The following is a 6,048-nucleotide window of genomic DNA, read 5'->3' as shown; positions in this document are numbered from 1 at the left end:
TTAATTGGAGATTGATTTGGACTTATAATAACAGATACTCTATCAATAATAAAGTGTATGAAATATCCTTTAAAATTACATAATATTTATCCAACAAACCAGTTCCTAAAAAGATATAAAAATTACCTTTCTGAATCCTGAATGTATGTATGTTAAATTATTTTGTATTGATGTGGAATATTTATTTAATATGTTAGGTGGAATTAAAATTCACATAGAGAAAATATTATGACAAAAAAGATAGACAAGAGTCACGTTTTTATGTTAAATCTTATTATATTACTTGGTAAGTTTTATATACACAAATGTAAATGGTCTGAAAGGATACCCAGCATCTACCATTTTAAGGCCAACATGAAGATTTACTGTGACACATTGCAAGAGCTTTCAAACCACAAAGCAACCAGAACTGGACATCTACAAAGAATTAAACTCCTCTTCTTTATTTTGATTATACACGTATACCTCTTTCCGTTATGTCTTCTTTTCTTTTCTCTTCTTTTTCCTTAATGTGTAAATCGATTGTTCTTTAATATCTTTGATATGAATGTTACCTTTAATGTTCTTTGTATCTTAGGATGCTTTGGAATAATTTATATATATTATATTATATTTATATATATTATATATATATATTTATATATCTGGTTGTACCCCTTTATTACCCAAAACTTAACATATTGTTCCCTTATACCTACACGGAGGTACACTATAATTACAGAAATGTACACCGTAATTTAGGTTTACTTACGAAGTTCTTTGCAGGTTGTATATCTGCTTGTTACCCCTTTATTACCCAAAACTTAACATATTGTTCCCTTATACCTACACGGAAGTACACTATAATTACAGAAACGTACATCGTAATTTCGGTGAACTTACGCAGTTGTTTGCGGGTCGTAATATAAAGTGTTACCCAGATTTGTCTTGGCACAGCTACTTGAAGATTTACAACTGTCAGACTGTCGTCAAGCTCAGTTTGAGCCTGCGCAGTCGCTCAGCCATCAGGCAGGAAGTGCAATAATCGGGCTTCAGTCTTCTCCGTTGAAATCAATGGGGTCGCTGTGTCCATTTCTTTTACTGTCTATGGTTTTTATGCATATTTGGTCTGGGTTCTTGTTGCATTTACACTGTTCTGACCACTAGGAGTCAACGTGGAGACGGGTGTCGGATTGTTTCGAAGCCTCGGCACAATATGGCACATTTGATTCAACTGTTTCAGTGTTCCACGAAGCCTCAATCTGCCCACCACTAGTGTTAAGTACACAGGTTAAGTTATTTTTGCAGTTAGACACACCCCAAACCATTCATGATTTCAAAACACAGATCATATAGTTTATTTTAGGTATAATATACATTTTTTTGCTTTAGCCATACACTGTTTAAATGGAGTGCACACATTTTCACATTGTAGGGTTATGTAAACATTTTCTGTTTTATTAATCATTGTTTCTTTGTTACCGTCTGATCTGGGGGAAGAAAGGCGTGGCCAAGGGTGGAGGACTGTGATATCCTGTGACCTGCCAATCAAGCCATACCATGTGCTGCCATGTTGGAGGGGGATTTTTGGTTTAGTTTGTTTTACTTTGTAGTTGTTGTATTTGTCGTTCATTTTGTTTTCCCCCTATGTGTAAATTGGTTTGGCCAAGCTACTATATATGTTCCCTTGTGTCTCATTCAGGAAGCTCAGTTTGTTCAGTTCATATTCTGTTTTGAGTATAGTTATATTTTGTTGACCTCTTTTATAGGCCTAGATGTTTTGGTGGTTAAACTTTATTTCGATAGTCACTTTAGACATTTTACTAACTATAAGTAACTTTTCAACTACATGTCAACTAACTTTCATTAGAGTATTAGTAGGCTGTAGTAAACTGTCAGTAGACTGTTAGGTTAGGGTTAGGTGTTAGGGTTCGGGTTAGGAGAACAAGTTGACTTGTAGTTGCTGAGTTACTTATAGTCAGTATAATGTCTGTTGGGGGACCAACAAAATAAAGTGTTAGCAGATATTAAGCAGACAATTTAATAATACTCTAATGACAGTTAGATGACATGTAGCTGCAAAGTTACTTATAGTTAGTTGAATGTCTAAAGTGGACTATCAAAATAAAGTGTTACTGTTTTGGTTTCTATTGTACAGTATTTTTGGGGTAAAAAAAAAACAACCCTATTTTTCAACAAAAAACTCCTGTTCTCCTCATTGCTGGACTGTTTGGTCCGTAGGTTCCCTGCACGGAAAGAAAACAATTCTTAACTTTTCCCACCCAAGACTATTCTGTTGCAGTTTGCTTTATTATACTTTTGAGTTACTTTCACCAAAAATAACTACACAAATAGAATTTAACATTCTAAAATGACAAAATGTACTACAGAGCATTTTACATCCAGTAGAAGGTGATATGATGCCGCATTATGACTGTGGGCTATCCAGGCCACTACCCAGCTAACAAAAATAAGTTGTCAGAACGTTTTGCTAACATTCCCATTAGGTTAGGAAAACGTTATTTCTGAATGTTTTTTAAACATTGAAAACGTCCAGTTTTTGTAATGTATTAAGAACGTTTATGCTTGGTTAGTGTGAACGTTACAGGAACGTCCATTCACTCATTTTGAAAATGTTATTAAAACGTTATTTCCGAATTAAACGTTGGAAACGTCCATTTTTTTAAATGTATTAAGAACGTTTATTCTTGGTTAGTGTGAACATTAAAGGAACATTCCATTCCTTCATTTTGAAAATATTATTAAAACATTATTTCTGAATGTTTTTAAAACGTTAAAAACGTCCACTTTTTTTAATGTATTAAGAAACAAAAAGTTCTCGGTTAATGTGAATGTTACAGGAACGTTCAATTCACTCATTTTGAAAATGTTTTTAAAACGTTATTTCTGAATGTTTTTTAAACGTTGAAAACGTCCAGTTTTTTTAATGTATTAAGAATGTTTTTTTCTTGGTTAATGTGAACGTTACAGGAATGTTCCATTCACTCATTTTAAAAATGTTATTTCGGATGTTCACATCACCCTGATGTGGTTGGCCCATCCATCACCAGGCTTACACACAGACACTCGAGTATCACTAATTCACCTATGCTGCATGGGTTTGAACTGTTGTAACTTACCTGAAGGAAATGACAGAGAACCTGCTAACTCCTGGTTTCAGCCGGGACTCAAACCGGGGAGCTTCTTGCTGCGAGGTGATAGTGCTACCCACTGAGCTGCTGTGCTGCTCTATTTCTATTTTTATTTCTATGAATTCATAAAATGTAAGCAATTAATTTCTTACAGCTACAGGTCTGGATTTCAAAGTGACAGGATTTTTAAGTACTTACTAAACCTGTTGACACATTTGTCCAGAGTGATCAAATTTTTCCAGAGTATAACGTTTCTAAGTGAATTAAATATTTGAATTACAAAAATAACAGAAAAGATTTTACTTCAAGATTCACATTTTACTGTGTAGTACACAACATTTTGTACGGATACTCGGGGTATTACACACTCCAAACAATGGAAACATAAAGAGGAAAAATTACATTTTCTAAACCAAAAACACAACCCCACCACAAGGGAAAAAAGAACACAAACTCAAACATACAACTAGACAAGTCAAATCTAACAAGACATGTGGAAAACAACACAATAGAAACCCAGCTAACATTCACTAATGTTATGTAAATGTTAGTAAAAGAAAATCCTGAAATAATGATCCTGGAACGTTATTATAATGTTTAGAGTTAAAATATGTTACATTCTCGTAACGTTGACTGATGTTCTCGTAATGTTGAGTGAAAACAATCTTATAACAACGTTCATGAAATGTGATTGTTATGTTCTCATAATGTTGAGTGAAAACGTTCTTATAACAACGTTCATGAAATGTGATTGTGATGTTCTCATGATGTTGAGTGAAAACGTTCTTATAACAACGTTCATGAAATGTGATTGTTATGTTCTCATAATGTTGAGTGAAAACGTTCTTATAACAACGTTCATGAAATGTGATTGTGATGTTCTCATGATGTTGAGTGAAAACGTTCTTATAACAACGTTCATGAAACGTGATTGTTATGTTCTCATAATGTTGAGTGAAAACGTTCTTATAACAACGTTCACGAAATGTGATTGTGATGTTCTCATGATGTTGAGTGAAAACATTCTTATAACAACGTTCATGAAACGTGATTGTTATGTTCTCATAATGTTGAGTGAAAACGTTCTTATAACAACGTTCATGAAACGTGATTGTGATGTTCTCATGATGTTGAGTGAAAACGTTCTTATAACAACGTTCATGAAACTTGATTGTGATGTTATTTTTTCTTGACTGATGTTCTCATAATGTTGAAAGAAAACGTTCATAGAACAACATTCTCAGATACAAAAATATGTTCTAAGAATGTTTTTCTAACATTCCCATTAAGTTATGAAAACGTTATTTCTGAATGTTTTATGAACGTTCCAAACAAAAGTTTTTTTTCAAGTATTAAAGTTTTCTCATTTTGGAAATGTTATGAAAACATAATTTTTTTAAATGTTTTCTAAATGTTTAAAACATCCAGTTTTTTAAAAATGTTTTAAGAACGTTTTGTCTAAACATTTATACATAACTTTCAAAGAACACGCTCACTTTTGGTTATAAAAAAAACTATAACTTGCATTCCTTGCATCTTTATGTTCATGTTTTATCCCAAAAAAAGAACAACTTCCACATCCTGCTTGTTCGTTCAGAACAATCTGGGGTAGTTTACAGCAGAGTGGCGCAGCGGAAGCGGTCTGGGCCCCTGACCCAGAGGTCGATGGATTGAAATCATCCTCTGCTAAGTCTGCTTTACTTATGTACATGTTTTATCCCAAACAAATAGCAACTTCCACATCCTGCTTGTTCGTTCAGAAAATCTGTGTGTTTGCCCTGTTTGCCTGGGCGCAGCGGAAGCGTGCTGGGCCCATAACCCAGAGGTCGATGGATCGAAACCGTCCTCTGCTAAGACTGCTTTACTTATGTACATGTTTTATCCCAAACAAAGAGCAACTTCCACATCCTGCTTGTTCGTTCAGAAAATCTGTGTGTTTGTGTGTGCATGCCTTGTTCAAACTCCTCATTGACTAAGCCACCTGAATGAGATGGACAGTTACTAGGGCAAGCGAATCTTGTCCCAGTAGCCTGTCGAAGTAGTCGTTCATCCGGATTACTTTGTGTGCTGGCCTTGTTTAAATGCCAATGATGTTGTTGTCACTAAAGCCAAAGTAATCGGGGCACACGAACACAGGTCTTTCACAGCCCCGGTTGTCTAATGGATAAGGCACTGGCCTCCTAAGCCAGGGATTGTTGGTTCAAGTCCCAAATGGGGTGGTTTACAGCAGAGTGGCGCAGCGGAAGCGTGCTGGGCCTATAACCCAGAGGTCGATGGATCGAAACCGTCCTCTGCTAAGACTGCTTTACTTCTGTACATGTTTTATCCCAAACAAAGAGCAATTTCCACATCCTGCTTGTTCGTTCAGAAAATATGTGTGTTTGTGTGTGCATGCCTTGTTCAAACTCCTCATAGACTAAGCCACCTGAATGAGATGGACAGTTAGTAGGGCAAGCGAATCGTGTCCCAGTGGCCTGTCGAAGTAGTCGTTCATCCGGATTACTTTGTGTGCTGGCCTTGTTTAAATGCCAATGATGTTGTTGTCACTAAAGCCAAAGTAATCGGGGCACATGAACACAGGTGTTTCACAGCCCCGGTGGCCTACTGGATAAGGCACTGGCTTCCTAAGCCAGGTATTGTGGGTTCGTTTCCCATCTGGTGTGGATTACAGCAGAGTGGCGCAGCGGAAGTGTGCTGGGCCCATAACCCAGAGGTCAATGGATCGAAACCATCCTCTGCTAAGACTGCTTTACTTATGTACATGTTTTATCCCAAACAAAGAGCAACTTCCACATCCTGCTTGTTCGTTCAGAAAATCTGTGTGTTTGTGTGTGCATGCCTTGTTCAAACTCCTCATTGACTAAGCCACCTGAATGAGATGGACAGTTACTAGGGCAAGCGAATCTTGTCCCAGTAG

At 36.2% G+C, this 6,048-nt stretch overlaps 1 non-coding gene across 1 annotated transcript; it reads left to right on the top strand.

Moving 5' to 3' along the window:
• The first annotated feature begins 5,356 nt into the window (after positions 1–5,356).
• Positions 5,357–5,428, top strand: trnai-uau (transfer RNA isoleucine (anticodon UAU)). The gene has a single exon. It is a non-coding gene; the product is annotated as a tRNA-Ile (tRNA).
• Positions 5,429–6,048: the final 620 nt, after the last annotated feature.

The sequence above is a fragment of the Siphateles boraxobius genome, unplaced genomic scaffold (assembly GCF_051911475.1).
Source record: "Siphateles boraxobius isolate OS27281-9 unplaced genomic scaffold, OSU_SipBor_1 51, whole genome shotgun sequence".
Taxonomy (NCBI): Eukaryota; Metazoa; Chordata; class Actinopteri; order Cypriniformes; family Leuciscidae; genus Siphateles; species Siphateles boraxobius.
The sequence above is the reverse complement of the archived record's forward strand: the minus strand, read 5'-3'. Positions and strand labels throughout refer to the sequence as shown.